The 17,473-nt window shown below is 40.9% G+C and overlaps 1 protein-coding gene across 2 annotated transcripts in view; it reads left to right on the top strand.

Moving 5' to 3' along the window:
* The first annotated feature begins 584 nt into the window (after positions 1 to 584).
* Positions 585 to 17,473, top strand: part of Gpr63 (G protein-coupled receptor 63) — a 38,776-nt gene continuing 21,887 nt past the window's right edge. Inside the window, exon 1 of one of the 2 annotated variants that reach the window (XM_051160988.1) lies at positions 585 to 769. The gene's annotated coding sequence lies outside the window, so the exon portion shown is untranslated. Of the gene's footprint in view, positions 770 to 1,874; positions 2,059 to 17,473 lie in introns of those variants that run through there. The other variant, XM_051160997.1, reaches the window with a different exon arrangement.

The raw sequence follows: 17,473 nt of genomic DNA on the forward strand, positions 1-17,473 counted from the left end.
CATGAACACCAGTGGTACTAGTAATCCAGTTGGAGGTCACCTAGCAAGTGCCTATTGGGAAGAACAGAGCATGGGTCAAAGCAAGGCATGTCTGACACTACACTTCAAGACTCCTTCAGCGGTCCAGGTAGGATCTAAGCTGCTCTTCAGTTTGAAATGCTCCAGGGAGAGACTTAATGAACCATCTGGGAGACTGCACTATCAGCGGAGGGTCCCACTGAGCACCGGGTTTTTAGCTCAGTGCCCAGTGTGGCAAACATGGGGTGTTTGGTCAAGACTTTAACAGGGGTGTGGGCAGTCTAAGCAAAAGCTCGGTTCCCAGGGCAAGCCAGCAGCGGCTAGGCGTCCTCGGTGTAGGGTCACTTGCTTCCTTGGAGTGCCTTTGCCTGGAGCGTGGGGTGGAGTGACCTGGGGTCCAGGAGCGGAAGGAATCTGCGTTTACAGTACTGTAGCCTCCTGGGATCCTGTCGGTGCTGCCCCCTCCCCCCCTTTCCTTGCCTCCACCCCACTCCTCTCCTCTTCCTTACCTCGCGGCCTAACTGGCAGCGGGCGCCTTTAAGAGCAAGCGCTGGTTACCCGGGGGCGGGAGCCGTCGGCAGCCGGCAAGGCGGAGGCTCTGCCGGGCGATGCCCCGACTCTCCGCCGCCGCCTCGGCCTCCTCCTGCGCCGGGGGCTCGGAGCTGCGGAGCTACGGGGCGATGTCCGCAAACTTCCTGGAGGCAGCGGCCGGCGTCTCCCCGCTCTCTCGCCGCGGCGCCTTTTGTGCGAGGTGCGAGCGCGTCCTGGGCGGGCGGGCTAGTGGCACCGAGCGCGGCTCTCCGCGGTCCCCGAGGCTAGACCGGGCTGACTCGGCAGCCAGCGCCCGGAGAGGCTCCCAGCGGGGCTATGGTTTCCCGGGGCCGCCTGATGCCCTGCGCTGCTTTGGGCCTCCTTGATCCGGGGCGCTCCAGCAGGGGCCCCGGCGAGCGGAGCCTCGCGGAGGGCTGGGACCCTCGGGAACTTTCCCGCCATGGGCTCTCCGCTCTGGGCTGAGACTCAGCGTGTTCGCCGGGTGTTCAGAAAAGCTCAGCAACGCAGCTTCATGAGACATCTCTCCCAGGGCTGGTCCAGTTTTCAAAGTGATCATTTAGTCTTTGAAGAAATATTTAGATAGTCTGGAATACTTGGGAAATACTGGCATTCGCGTTAAGATGCACTTTTCCCCAGTGAAGTAGGGGTGAGGTTTAGCGATATCGGTTTAAAACAAGATTTTCTTTGTTATAGACGAGTTTGCTTTTCATCATGTCTTAGATTAAGAATGCTCCAACTTCTGAAGGATTTGGAAGTAATATGTATAAGAATTGTAAACAAAACCTGTTTTATTGCATAATATGACTTTATTTCAGGCAGTTTTACCTATCCATGGAGGAGGTAAGTAATCATTTGATAAAACCTAGTAGAAAGTTCATATACCACAGAGACGCTCCTTCTCCACGTGCCCCATATGTGAAGGAACCCCACATGCTCACCTTTCTGGCTTCTCTACCCTCTGTTTCTGTGATCTGTGTTCTCCATCTGATGTCAGCTGGAAATCAAAAGTGCTAATTAAATGTTCTGTGCTGTATCACATAGTGTCACATAGTCCACATTTGGTGACACAATTGATCCTATCATCTAGTTCATTTCCAACAATCAAAATCAAACTAGAGCTCTTAAATCCTGAAGTATTTAAAGTAAGTTCTTAGGCATATGTTTCATATATAGCTCTGTGGAAGAAAGATACTTGCTACTCAAATAGACAGGATAGCTGAGGCAATGCCTTATCTGTAGTATCAAAGTTTTGAAATAACAGAAATAGCTACTAATTCTGTAAAAACAAACAAACAAAAAAAGAACATTGCTTTTTGTCACTTTGCTGTTGTACATGCCAGAACTGAAGATTGACACAATAGTTTAAGCATTTTCTCCTAATTTTCAGTTGACATTATTTTGGAGAAAAAATTGCTCAGAAGTCATATACTTAAAACCCTAACTCTGGCTGAAGTTGTCCCTTGAGTTGGTTGGACTACAGGCAAGTTGGTAAGAATTTGATGTTCTAACGGTGTCTGTGACAGAGTTCCTAGAAATGTACTGATTAGCGTGACTGCTATGGGATTTGTATAAGGTGTATTTGTCTTGAGACATATAGTTTATGAGGATTCCTTTTGAGACCCTTTCTCTGTACACACATGTGTATACATATGGATTTATGAGTACTGTAATGATGTCACACATATGATATATCTGTCTGTCATCTATCTCTCTGTCACCTGTCACAGGGAAACCATTCAGGGACACAAGGATACATGTTCACTCAGAACAGCACACCTAAACAGTTAGAAGCTAAAAATAGTTCTTGTTGGAGTTTGTTTTCTTTGCATATTTTAGTTAAAGAACACTGCTTTCTAACAAACCCTTGAACTCTTACAAAGCTTGGACCAGAGTGCCATCTACCAACGATCTTAAATACACATTATCTGTCAAAGCAACCCCACCACCGGATGATTGAATCAGGCATTCTTCAGCCTTAAAAATTTACCATTAGTAGGTAAATCTCTAGATAAAACAGTTTTTCAGCACATTAGAAATGACCTCTGGTGATTCTTTGCAAGTTTACAACTTAAAAAGTTGATCTCAGTAGCAAACCCAGGGGAAGTTCTTTGTTCCCCTTGAAACACTTTAATGTTGATGGTCTTTGTTGTTTGGTTTGAGAGTGGCCCTCTGATGGTTAGGTAGATAGTACCAACAATACCATGCTGCAGTCACTATTCAGAGTTACAAGATCTTTCTCCTTTGGAACATTTCTCAGTCACTTTCCACAGCTGATGCTGTGGCATTTCAGCATCTTCATGGACATTAAAGATGGAATCAATAACCCATGAGAGTGTTTTTATTTTTGTTTTAATTTGCTAGGTATTTGGGAAATACGTTTGCATTTTCTTTTGCTATAAATGCTCTCTCTCTCTCTCTCTCTATATATATATATGTGTGTGTGTGTGTGTGTGTGTGTGTGTGTGTGTGTGTGTGTGTGTGTGTTTCAAGACAGGGTTTCTCTGTGTATCCTTGGCTGTCCTGGAACTCACTCTGTAGACCAGGCTGGCCTTGAACTCCGCCTGCCTCTGCCTCTCGAGTGCTGGGATTAAAGGCGTGGGCCACTACACCCAGCTGGCTCTTTATATTTTTGCAAGTGGCATTCACCATAACCTTCCCTCCCTCTGCTTTTGGCAACCAAGATTAGAGTAAGTTCTTAGTGTTCTCTTGAAATACATTAAGAAGTTTCTGAAGATTTATATTATGTCTCTTTAGCTTAAAAAAAAAACCACACATTTGAAATATTTAAGTAGGAACAGCCTTTTGAAGCTGGGAAACTAGTTCACAGCCTTTCAAAGCTGATGGGATCTTGGTCAGTTAGTTTGAATTGCTTGGGAAATTTCCGTTTAAGGTTAGATGTATCTTTAATTTGAACTGGATAATGCACAAAATCAGTACTCTTGCAGCCACAAAACATGGAGAACATTGCACATAATTTGCAGTGTGGGCAGCCCAGCATGCTTTGGTGTTTAGTTGGCTTGAGGCAGCATGCCATGCTTGTAAAAAAATGCTTTCTCAAGCTGACAGCAAACTGCTTCTGTTTGAGCTTCGCACATAGGATAAAATGCCTTTTGCCTCTACACCAACAGATATGGACAAACCTGGCAAGTATACTTTGTGTGCCTTTCCATTTGTATGACAGAAGGCTTAGAAATCTAGAGAATGGGACTCTAGCACACTGGCGAGTTCATTCGTGATCACTGCATCTGTAGCAGCAAATGTAGGGGTTTTAACATAGCTCACAGCTTTGAGGGGGAAATGTGTTCATTTGCAGTTAAGGTGACTATTGGTCACCGATTGAAATCGATAACATTTACTGTTTTCAGCATTTCCTTTGATAGATAATGCAAAAGAAATTATACCCTTCTAGGCCCAATTGAGATTTAGAAGGTACCCAGGCAGAACCCTTATCAATCACTTGACCTCTATGGTGATTGATTCTTTTAGAATCAACTCTTTTAAGAATCAAATAACTTGTTTGCTGGATACTTGGGTCTGCGTCTAGGTGTCTGCTGCAAGTTCTTTGGGGATTGGGGTAGGGAAGGTCATTGCATCCACTGCCTTCCAGAGGGAAATATTTGTCTGAATGTGTATAACACAATACATTCTTTCCATTGTTTTAACTTGTTTCCTCTACCTCCAGGTGGCAAGGGCAGCATTCTGCTTACTCCATTTTGATTAAACACACACAAACCCAAACAATCTAAAATTTCAGTGTTCTCTCTCTCTCTTTGAATGAAAACATATACATGGTATTTATTAATCTGGCTTACACTGTAGTATCTGTGTTTTTCCAACAATGGCTGTCTCAGGACAACAACAACAACAACAACAACAAAAAGACAAGACAAGAATTCAGTAGTTATTTAGTTCATGAGGCTGGGTGTCTCAGTTGTCTCAACATGGTGCTGAGATCCTGGAGGATGCCTGGAAATCAACAGGTGTTCATTTTATGTTAGAATCCAATGAAGCTGGTGGTGACAGGATAGACAAAGTTTCCAGGGACAGTTATGACAATAATGCAAAAAGCAAAGTTTCCTTCTTTCATGTCCTTTTTTCTTCCAGGGCTGCCACTAGAAGATGTGGCACTAATTTAGGATAGATATTCCTCGTTCAAATTATTCAATAAAGAAAATCCCAGCCGGGTGTGGTGGCGCACACGTTTAATATCAGCACTCGGGAAGCAGAGGCAGGAGGATTGCTGTGGGTTCAGAGGCCAGCCTGATCTATAAAGCGAGTCTAGGACAGCTAAGGCTACACAGAGAAACCGTGCCTCGAAAAGCAAAACCAAAACCAAAACGAAACGAAACAAAAATCCCTCACAAAGGTGTCCATCAGTGTTTGTTTTTGTTGATTTTAGATATAGTGAATGAATGTAAGAGGCCAGAGGCAGAGGCAGAATGTTGTAGAGCACTTTCTGCTGAGGTTAAAACTGTCCTTCTTGGAGGGAAGCTCATTAGGACACAGGATGTTCACAAGGAGGTAAGACCTCTGGATGTTCTAAGGGAGGTCAAACAGTCCACCGTACAAGAAAACGCATTAAGATCAGAAAGCTAACAACTTAAAATGGCTTCAGGAAGTCCCTTCTTCATCAACTGTACATATGTAAACTCTAAGAACTGCAAAGAGATGCTCTCAGGCAGCCCAGCTACCTAGGGGACAAGCTGATCTAACTAGAAGCTTCTCAGGCCACCAAGATACCTGGAAGAAGCAGATTAGCCAAACCGTCTGCTAGAAGAAGAGACTAGGTGAGCTGCTGGGAAGAGGTTCAGACCAACTGAGCCTTCTTTGCATTGTCCAATTCTTTCATGGTGTATTATGAGCTTTCAATGAAAATGGTTTCCCCATTTTCTATAATTTCAGTAACTTTGCCCCCACTTAAAAATTGAAATATTGTTGATAATTTCTTCCTTCTAATTTTTAAGCTTTAATGTATATTTGCATATAAGGCTTTGATTCCTTATTCTTCATTGTCACACTATAATAGTTTTTCATCACAGAAATGACATGCTTTTATTATAGAAAATCTATCCAGAAAAGCAAAAAGAAGAGAATTATACCTAAAGATAATTATTGTTAGCATTTATTATATATTTCATAATATATATAGAAAATATTATAATTTCCAGCTTTTTATATTGCTTTGTAGATGCTTTCTATGTCATTAAATGATGTGCAACATTTTGAGTGTTGAATACTGGTTTTCTGTGGATACTCTATGATTTATTAAGTACATGTCATAATAACAGACAGGATGCTGTCACTGTTGTTGCTGCCTCAGCTTCTCCCTCCTCTTCCTCCCCCTCTTCCTCCTCCTCTGCTACTGTAGGGCAGGGAGTATATTTTTATAGCTCAATTTTTATACTCATCTGGGCTATTTATGTTGAGTAATATCCAACTGCAGAGTTTTTTTTTGGGGGGGGGGAGAAATAAGGACAGTGACCTTATTATTCCCAGTGTAAAATCTAGTGACCCATCAGCATGTCTTTCTTTTTCCTCTATAGCTTTTGCTTTTCTTCATATAGAAATCCAAGTTAGAATTTCAAAACTGTTCCTATTAACATTTTATCTAAATGAAATAAAACCAGATGTTCACAAAGATTTAAATCCCAGACCATCCATTAGTGTCCAATTACAACTGTAAATGCTATTTCCATTTAAGGAGATACAGCAGTTGACATTCAGAAAAAATTTTTCTTTCCAATTTCAGTGTCCTTTTCTCTATTCATGTATGTCCTCTGGTCCACACACTTTGAGGCATATGTAACTGTGCAGAGATTAAATGAATATTGCTTATTATATAGACATGTATAAAACTTTACAGTTTTTTTCTTACCTATGCTACCAGCTATTGTACTCTTAACTTTGGTAATAAATTTGTAAGGTTTAAATGCATAGAACTTAGCTTTGAGCTGTGTCTGTACATGTGGGTCTATATTTTTTCTGTATGCTTTTTATCTGTATGCTTATCTTTCTTCTCTCTGGCAATAATATGAAACCATTTTTTTTTAAAGCCAGAAACTATCTTCAAAGCCAGATAAGTGTCATGGTGATTATTTTTAAAATGTAGTTATTTCAGTAACAGGACAAGAGATGCAAAACGGGCATCGGCAGGAAAAGAACATGTGTGAGTTTCCCTCATGCTGAGAACTGAAGTTGTCTTTAATCGTCTAACATGACTCTAAGAGGTGTTTCCGGGCTCTGCTGTCCGTGCCTGTAAAGAACTGTGTCTGGGCTCTGCTTTCCGTGCCTGTTCTTTATTTTTAGAATTTAGCATCAGCTATGGAAGACAGGAATGTTCTCCCCCCTCCCTTCTCTCCCCTGCCTCATTTTCTGGACCAGTTTTTTTTTTTTTTCTTTATTCCACCATGAAACAGGTGCTTATTTCTTTGTCTAAGTCAACTAAGCTTAGTTCTCTGTTTTCTTCCAAGCTGGTGTTTTTGTTTTGCTCTGACTTTGCAATTTGAAACAGGTTGGTTATTTTTATTTTCTTAATTGAATATCATTCTTTTTTTTCTTTACTATCACAAAGAACTGTGTTTGTTTGTATTTTGTTGCTGGGACATAGACCTAATAAAAAATGGCTTGATGGGAAAAAAAGGTTTACCCTGCTCATGGTTTCAGAAGTTCTGGTCTAAGGTCACTTCTCTCTACTGCTTTGGGCCTAAAGTGAAGGGAATTTCATGGTGTAATGGGCATATGAGGGAAGAGGTGGCCATTCACCTCATGGAAGTCAGGGGGAGAGAGAGAGAGAGAGAGAGAGAGAGAGAGAGAGAGAGAGAGAGAGAGAGAGAGAGAGAGAGAGAGAGAGAGAGAGAATAAAAAAGATACAGTCCCCAAGGACATTATCCCACTGACCTACTTCTTCCAACTAGGTCTCATCTCCAGAGTTTTCATTAACCGCCCCCCCCATCAGATTATAAAGATGGGACTGCATCACTGGGTTTTTCCATTGATCAGGTAATAGCTTCTAAGATCCACTTGTCTCTGAATGATCAGATCCACTAGCTGATGACCAACCTGTAACACATGAGTGTTGGGCGCAGCAATTCATATCTAAACCACAGCAGTGCCACTGTATGTTGTTATGGGTGTACTTGTTCAGTTGATACATTTTTTTTCTCGGTGAGGTGACCAAGCATTTATGGGAAAGTGCAGAATATCTTCTTGAAATCAATTTTATTGCCACTTCATTCTAAAAGAGGTCATTTCTTGTTTTTGTTTACTTGGGGACTTGGTGTCAATTTTACTACACTTATGTGGCTCTCTTGTACATTTGTTCACTTTTATGACTTTGAAATTCATCAGTGTCATTTGTGCTAAAGTTTATTCTTGTGTTTTTTTGTATGAATTTCACAATTTAATTACGCTTTTATAAGAGGGACTTATTATTATTGTGTTTCAAAAGGTAGAACCAAATAAGTTTCTGGCTGTCCGTGGTACCTCTCATCCTTTCCCTCCCAGTGCTGCTGCTAATCTATGCTTCTCTTTCTTCCTTTTTCCTCTTAAAATATTGTAGTATATAATTTCCATGAACTTTCAGCTTTGCCATCTCTGTAATGTGCTTATTTCTAACTTATATGTTTACGTTTCTTTCATGTTTATCTCAACCTATTCTGATATTTTAGGTTGCTTTATTCAAGGGCTATATATGGATTCCCCTCATATCATCATTTTAGCTTGTTATCAGAATATTTTAAAAACCATGCAGCTCTAAGTATTTTCTATGGTTTCTTTTTAATTAACTAATTAATTAGTTATGTGTATGGGTGTTTTGCCTGCAGTTTCTGTGTGCCATGTGTGTGCAGATCCAGTGGAAGCAAGAAGAGGGTATCAGATTCCTTGGGATTAGATGGTTATGAGCTGCCATATAGGTGCTGGGAATCGAACCTGGGTCCTCTGGGTAATCAACCAGTGTTCTTAACTGTTGAGCCATCTTTCCAGCCTCCTCTTCCTCCTCCTTCTCTTCCTCCTCCTCTTCCTCTTCCTCCTCCTTCTTATTGTTATTATTTGATTCAGGTTCTTAAGTTTGGAGGTTCTTAATCTATATTGCTGTTCTGCTTGATTTTTGTTTGAGATGTGTTCAGGCAAATTGTTCTGCATCATACCAGTTTTATGATGCTTGTTAGTATTTTAGTATTGTGGGCTGCAGCAGGTGTGCTGTTTTAATAAAGGTTTCATGTGCCACTTGGAAATACTATGTATTCTTTTGTTTCCAATTGTGTTGTTTAACTTTTTATGCTTAGTATTTTTTTCTGCTTAATCGTTCAACTGCTGAGATTTTAATTATATATTCATCATTTTCATTTGGATAATTAATGTGTTGCTTTTTTCAGGATTGTTATTAGATATAAGTTAAATTTTTTAAAAAATCATTTGTAGTACATTAAACTTTTTTGGTCCTTTATGATGACTTTATCTCTGATACTGTTATTTGATTTAAAATCTTTGTCCTTTGATATTAATGAACAATACACTGTTCCACATAGATTGTGTTTGGTTTTGTATGCCATTCTTTTTTCTGCAATGAAAGATGGATGTGTGTCATTATGTTTTGAATGTATCTCTTGTTAATATTGATATAGCTGAATCTGCTTTTCACTGGAGAATTTAGTTCCTCTGTAGTTTGAGTGAAGATTGTTAGGTTAGATTAAATTGTGATCTACAGTCATGTGTTATTTCCCTGCCTTTTCTGCATCTTCTTTCCTCTCTTGCTGTTTTTGTTTTTGTTTTTTTTTTTGTTTCTAAATGAGCGTAGGGTACCGGGTATGATCTGATGACCAAGATCATTTTACTATGAATACTCACTTTTATTCACCTGTGGTTGTCAGTATCTTTTTCCTCTGTTGTAGAATTGAGTTGTGTTGTGCTTAATTTATAATTAGAGCCTAATATTTATTATTAGCCCTATAGTTATTATTACTGTGGTATTTTCTAACTCACTAGCAATGAATGAAGACACAGACACCTGTTATGTTATAAAACAGCTTTAGCTAACTTGAGGCAGGGCAGATATTAATCCCCTAAACTACATCCTGTATTGGGGCATGGGATACCCTGTCCCAGTCCCATGCCATCTGCTTCTAATAGTTTCTGTTGAGTCCCCTCCCATCTATAATTCCAAATACTTGCTAATTATCTTCATCTGGGCCAAACCTCCATCCACACCAGCCATGTGCTTCTTCCTCCACCTAACCCATGTCGCCAACCTCCTTACTCCTCCTGTTCCTCCTCCTCTTGTCTCCTCCCATTTTTTTTCAGTCTTTCTCCCAAAATCCCCAGAACCTTAGCCACACCTATCCCATTTGCCCTGCCTAGGTGCTTTGGCTTCATATTGGTCAAACAGGAACAAGGTTTTAGGCAAGGTTACAAGTGTTTTGGGGTATGTGGGTTTGCTCATTTGGGCAGACCAGACCAACCTCCAGCAGAATTGTGTTCTCCAAAATGTATATATGGAGGGCCTATGTCCCAGTGTCAATGTATTTGGAGATTGCGTCTGTAATGGGGTGATTCCGTTTAATGAATTTATAAGGGAAGACCCCATCTGGTAAGACCAGACACGGAGATCCCCCCCTCCCTGCCCCACAAGATGTTGAGAGGAGAGGCCACATGAAAGTGCTTGTGGAGGGAGGGACACATGAAGATTGTACAAGTTAGGAAGGATCCTGATGCCACACTCATCTCAGACTTCAGCTTCCAGAGCTGTTTTTTATTGTTTAAGCCACTTAGGCTGTATTTTTTTTTTTTTTTAATGAGATCTAACCTTCCTTATCAAAATTACTAATTCCTAAGAGCAATGTATACAACCCCACCTCCAATTTATTTGATTTGTTTTATTTAAATTTATTTTATGTGCATGAATGCTCTCTCTGCATCTAAACCTGCATCCAGAAGGGGGCAGCAGATGTCATTATAGATGGGTGTGAGCCACCATGTGGTTGCTGGGAATTGAACTCAGGACCTCTGGAAAAGCAGCCAGTGCTCTTAACCACTGAGCCGTCTCTCCAGTCCCTGATTTATTTCTTGTTAATGTTTTAGTTAGCTTTTCTTCTTCTAAAATGGTCTTTTTGGTGTTGTGTGTAACTGTCTGTTAGGACTGTCCTTTCTCACCTTCCTTGTATATCAGATCATCTGTCTGGGGATGTGTTTTGTCTGACAAATATTCTACTTTTCCTTAGCTGAGTGAGTGTGGGAAGAGTTTGTTTATAATAATAATTTTAATTACCCTTTTTTCTTGAAGAGAGATCCACTGGGTATTAAATTCTTTTTTGACAGATAATTACTTGCAGCATATCACAAAATATGATTTCATCGTTCTCTATATTTTATTATTGCCATGGGGGAATTAAACACCCGAGCTCATTTTGCCTCCTTTGACAGGGAAGCTGAGTTTTTCTAAGATCTTTTAAGGACATTCTCTGCACAAATATAGTTTACTGTGTGGGTACATGTATGTATGCATGTGTGCACATGTATGTTATGAATTTCAACCTGTTGTTTCTGAGTGGGAGTTAAAAACAAACACTCATGATCCTGCTAGGCATCAGACGGTCTCTTTTTGAATATTAGCATTTTTGGTAATTCTAAAAACTTCCATTTAGTATCCTGTAAATATTATTGTATGACCTTCTTACACTGCAGTTGCATGCTCATTCGCCCTTTTATATTCCTTATTGTCTCATCTCTTGTACATCTTCTTGTTTCCTTCTCAGTTACATATGTCTCTTCATGGCATTCAGGCACGTGTCCATTCTAAGGTATAATTAGTTCATTTCAGTAATAAGCTATTTTGCTGACTTAGCTTTAATATCAGGCATATTTCATTTCTGTGTTATTTGGTACTTCCCCAAATCTGCTTAATATTAACCCATTATTGTTCAATGTATTCCTTGTCTAATAATGTCTGTACCTGAGACCTTTATAGCTTTGCATTTTAGCTTCCTTTCTGTTGCTGTGATTGCTCTCTGACCAAGAGATGAAGGAAAGGATTCATTTGCTTAGCTTTCAGGTCCCAGCCCATCACTGAAGGAGTCAGGGAGGGGACTCAAGCAGGAATTTGAAGCAGGACTCAGGAGGAGCCCAGCTTGTTGCCCTTTCTCTGCTGACATTCAGCTACGTGCCTAGGGATGGAGCTGCCCACAGTAGGCTTTGACATCCCACGTCAATTAGTTATCAAGGCAGTCCCTTGCAGGCATCCCCACAAAACAATCTAATCTGATACAGACTTCCCTCTCAGATGACTGCAGGCTCTGCGAACTTGGCAGTTAGAGTTAGTACAGCCCCTCTTTCTCTGTGCTCTTACTGCTCTCCTTCCTTTGGTTGGTGACATGATCTGTGGGGCTGGGCGGCTTTACTGTCACTTGGAAGAAGTTCTTCCCCTCAGTTGTAGGGGAGCTCAATGGACTGACTACCCCACTGGCTTGGGTGCCATGCTCACCCAGGTACAGTTGAATTAGATCTTTCCTGGAAGATTGTTTATGGGCACAGATCACTTAGAAAGCTTCTTTTTGCCTCTCCTATTTTGTACCAGGATGAAAACCTGCAATATTCTTTTCTATCTCTTGCAACACAGTGAGGCCTTTATGTTTTTTTAAGCGGAAATATGATTCTTTGTTGCCTCTGGTTGTTAAAGTCATGTAGGAAATAGAATATATATATATATTTTTTTGAGACAGGGTCTCTCTGTGTATCCCTGGCTGTCCTGGACTCACTTTGTAGACCAGGCTGGCCTTGAACTCACAGTGATCTACCTGCCTCTACCTCCCAAGTGCTGGGGTAAAAGGGGGTGCTGCTTTTGAAAATACAAAGCTTAAGCAGAAATGGTGGTACTTGTCTATAATCCCATGAACTCAGGAGACTCAGGCAGGGGGATTATAAGTTAAAAGGAATCCGACATAGGGTACATACTTTTGAGGATAGCCTAGGCTAAATAGTAAAATCCTGTTTCAAAAAACTGGGAAAACGAAGCCAAGATAACCAAGGGACAGTGGTTCCTGTCCCTTGTCTTTTAACTCCAATTTTGTTCTTTGTCACTTTTTTTTTTTTTTTCTGTTGACAACTCTGTTGAAATTTCTGTGTAGGAACTTGAAACTGACCCTTCACTGAAACTTAATTTTACTTATAGCCCACTAGCCTTTAGACTTATGTTTTGTTCTTTTTAAATTCAAATGCTGACACTTAAAAAAAACTATTTGGTGTCATCTTCCAATTTGAAAGGCACAGCGAGTCTGGGTTAGCTAACTGTTGCTTATGATTTTTGTGTTTTGCTTTAGAAATGATAGTGAGGGAAGATGTTGTGGTCTGTGTTGCTTCATTTCTGTCCTTAGAAGTTAATGATGGAAAATTGGGAGAGCTCTTTGGGGTTAAATTTTGAGAAGAAATAATTATGCTTATTTCAAATTATTGCACCTTAGTGAACATTTTAAAAATATTTATTTGTTATTTTATTTTCTTCTTGTTCTTGTTGCTAAGTTTGAGTATGTCATGTGAAAGGTAAAAACTCATATGTTGGAGCTTTCATCCCAAATGCAGTAGTGTTGAGAAGTAGAATTTTTGAGCTTAGGTTGTGATGTCTCTGTTCTTGTGACTGAACTGATGTCCTTGTTATGGAAATCGCATTAACTGCAACAATCAGTTTATTGCAGGCCATTGGAGGTGACTCAGTGGATAAAGCACCACTGTCTAAGTGTAAAGAATGGAGTTCGGATCCCCACAGTCTTTGGGAAAGTTGGGCAGTCATGGTGTCCACCACTGGTAATCCCAGCAGAAACAAGGGAGCCCTCGGGAGAGCTGGCTCCCTAGAGTAGCTGCAGCTGACATGATAGACCCTGCCTCAGTAAATAAAATTGAGAGTGATTGACAAAGACACCTGAGGACAGCTTGGGTCTCCACATGAACACACACATGCATGCGTTCCTACACACATATGCACTGACAAGCTTGCAAATACTCCTATATACACATATACATGCAAAAAAGTGTGTTTTTTCCATAAATGTGAGTTTGGCACTCTCAGGATTTGTTTTTATTTTTTTAATTAATTAATTGCCTGCATGTGTACCAGTACACCCCGTGTGTCCAGTGTCTTTGGAGGTCATAAGAAGGAATGGAATCCTGTGGGACTGGGATATAAACAACTGTGAGCCACCGTGTGTTAGGAGTCGTTTGGAAGAACAGCTAGTGCTCTTCACTGCTGGGTCATCTGTCTTAGCTCTGTTGGCCTTCTGCAGCTGGTTTATATGTTCCTGCGCTCTCTGTCTCTCAGGCATAGCTATCTTGCTTTTCTCTCTTGTACCATGAGATGACACACATGAGGGCCACTTGACATGACAGAGCCTTTTAAGCACTGCCGGAAATGTGATCCAAGTAAATTCTCTCCATAAATTATCGATTTCAGGTATTCTCTTCTATCCTGTCAGACCAAAATGGACTAAGCCAAACTTATTTAAGTTTTCCTTTTACCTTACACAATACAGGAATACCGACAATACAGTGTGAGCACCACTTTGGTTGTGAGTAGAAAAATAGAAAGAGCTAAAGACCTCAGCCTTTGTGTTATCCAATATGTATTTACTCTAAAATAGCAATAAAAGCAAGCACGGGGGTAGTGGGGGTGGGAGGGGTGGGGAGATGGAGATAGTTCATACTGCGAGCCGGCGAGATGGCTCAGCTTAAGATCACATACTGCTTTTGCAGAGGGCCTGAGTTTGGCTCCCAGCACCCATGTCAGGAGGTCCACCTGCTATTCTAACTCCAGGGGGATGCAGTGCCTGTGGCCTATGTGAGCACCTGCACTCATTTGCACATGTCCCTATAAAGGGATATATAACTTAAGAATAACAAAATGAAATCTTTAACGATAATACAATTGGGCAAGTGGCCTGGTTTCCTTCCTGTCACTATTCCATTCATCGATGATTAGAATGACTGCCCATCACTGCATAATGAGAGCTGTGCTTTTTACTCTGCTGTGCTCTTTTTTTCTTCCTCCCCCTTTTTTGTATTCTTCTCTCATATATTACATCTCAACTGCAGCTCCATGCCTTCCTCAGTCTCTCCCCCAACCTTCCCTCTTCCCCAGATTCACTCCCCCCACCCCTCCTTCCATCAAAAGAGAGCAGGCCACCCAGGGACATCAGTCGAACAGGGCACAACAAGCTTCAATATGATCGGCATATACCAGCACATCATAGCTGGACGAGGCAACCTGGTAGGAGGAAAAGGGTCCCACGAGCAGGCAAAAGAGTCAGAGATGTTCCCACCCCTCCCGCTGTTATGATTTCCACAAAAAAACCAAGTTACTCAGCCATAAAATATATGCAGAGGACCTAGGTCAGACCCCTCCAGGCTCCCTGATCTCTGGGAGTCCCCATGAATCCCAGTCAGTTGATTCTTGGGCCTTGATCTCTTGGTTTGTCCCTGACCCCTCTGGCTCCTCCTATTCTTCTTCCCTTTTCTCTGCAGGACTCCCGAGTTCTATATACTCCTCGGTAGTGGGACCCTGTATCTGCTTCCATCAGTTGCTGGAAATAGTCTCTCTGGTCCCTTTGGTTATGATTCTTCTGGGCTCCTGTCCCAGCACACTCTGCAGGCAGGACAAACTGTAGGTCAGAGGTTTTGTGGCTGGGTTGGTGTCCCAGTCCCTCCACTTGAGGCCTTGTCTAGCTACAGAAGATGGTGGGTTCAGGATCAGTGTTCCCCACTCTTTTTTTGTGTGTGTGTTCCCCACTCTTAGAAGCTTTTACTAGGGCTATTTTCATAGATTCTGCTGCACTCTTTTAGGAAATAATTTGTTCCTGCATTCTTAGGTTTAAAATATCTTTTTCCAATTCTCCTTACATTACATAAAAAAAGCACCAGAATAAAAATTGTCTCTTACTGTAGAACTGGTTTAGTTAAAGTAGAATCCAGATAATACTTAATCTTAAAATAGAATCTCACGTGGCTTATACTGTTCCAGACAACGCCTGTCTCTGGCAGGTAATGGAAAGGTGTTTGTTTCCAGAGCTGCACTTTATATCAGTTTAGCTTGAAGGAAGGGCCTGTGTGCTTCAAAATATGCAAATATCAAAAAATACAAACTATTTTATTTGTATGTGCACACACACTAAATGATATCTTTTTCTAGAACTCTATTCAATTTTTTTCTTTTTCCTATTCAATTTCCTGCATAGGAGAAACCATAAATATAAAGAGAATTTTCACATTTTTATTTTATTAGCTGTTAGGCAAATTCTAACATTTGGAACATGTTGATGCAAAGGTTCTTGCCAGCACTGAATACCCATACAGACACACACACACACACACACACACACACATATATGCTGGGTCCATACACACATATACAATGCTTTGTAGCATCAATTACTCTTATAGGCCATTCTGCTGGAAGAATCACATGAAAAGGGCACGCGTAAGATATAATAAAGCTGCACAAACTCCACACAAACACAGTGGTATTTATAGTGGTATTTAGTGCCCTTTTGTTATAAAGACATTCGGGAAGTGCAGTTCTGGCCATTTGTGTGTACACTTGACACAGGGCCAGTGAATTCCCCTATGGGCGCTGGGTCCTCAGTCTCACATCAGTTGCATCAGCACTTTGTGAACCTGCCTAGTGTTGTCTGGTTCTTTTGTCTGAGAGCAGCAGGAACCTCACTGAAGGGCAACACCCCTTAAGTCATTACTTGTCGGATGAACCTCAGTGAGGGGCAAGGACTGGGCCCCCTCAAACCTCTTTCTCTTCAGATTTTTGTGATGCTTGGTGAGATATATTTCATTGGTGTTTAGACCTCAACATTTTGTTTATTTTTAAAATTTATTTAAGGTTTTAAAATTATTTTGTTTGTATGTGTAGACCTACTTGGAGGTCAGATGACAGCTCTAGGTGTGTAGTGCCTCTTGCCACCTGCTGGGTTATCTCAATGTCTTGTCTGATTTTTTTTAAAAGTTGAAAATGAATATTGCAGATTTTCTTTTAACAGGTTTATTCTTTGCTAAGCTATTTTTCTTGGTGTGGAGCAGGGTTCATGTTGGGCATATGAAATTCCTTGAATTTGAAGGGACTCTGTTAAATCATTGTGGTCTTTTTTATTAGACCGGTTCTTCTGTGTTACTTCACACACAGTAATCTTTATTGAATTGCAAAATGTAGAAACAGTAGAAATATATTCTTAGAGGAGATAATTTTATAAATGAATTTTTTCTTATGACAGGATTTAGCATAGAGAATCTTTCAGGTAGTAAAATTCTAAGAAACATAAAATATTCTTGTATTTAAAATTGTTTGTTAACAGAAGTGCAGCTTGGTTTCCACATGGGACCCCTAATAGCTGGAGCAGGGACTGTCTCTGACTTGAATCTGTTTCCTGCCTCTGGATCCCATCCCCCTAACTGGGCTACCTTGTCTAGCCTCAGTAGAAGAAGATGCTCCTAGTCCTATGGCAACTTGATATGCCAAGGTGGGTTGATATCCATGGGAGGCCTCCCCTTCTCTGAGGAGATGGAGAGGGGGACATGGTGGAAGGGGATGAGAGAGAGTCAGGAGCTGAGAGGAGAGGAGGGAGGGGAAGCTGTGATGGGGATGTTAAGTAAATAAAAAAATAATAATAAAAAAAGAAAACAGAAAATTGAGTCTTCCCATTAAGAGTACATGACAGATAACAGCCTCTGTTATGAAGACATTATCTGCGTGGCACTCTGTAAGTGGTGTTACTTATAATAAAGATCATCTTGAAACCCCCTCGCCTACCCCACCCCTCTGCAGTTATTTGTGAACAATTCCATTTTAGAAAACCTAAAAGAAATTTTGGTCAGGACCCATATTCATTTTGTAAAATTTCATCGAAGCAGATGAAATTGT

Source organism: Acomys russatus, chromosome 2, assembly GCF_903995435.1.
Source record: "Acomys russatus chromosome 2, mAcoRus1.1, whole genome shotgun sequence".
In the NCBI taxonomy this organism is placed as follows: domain Eukaryota; kingdom Metazoa; phylum Chordata; class Mammalia; order Rodentia; family Muridae; genus Acomys; species Acomys russatus.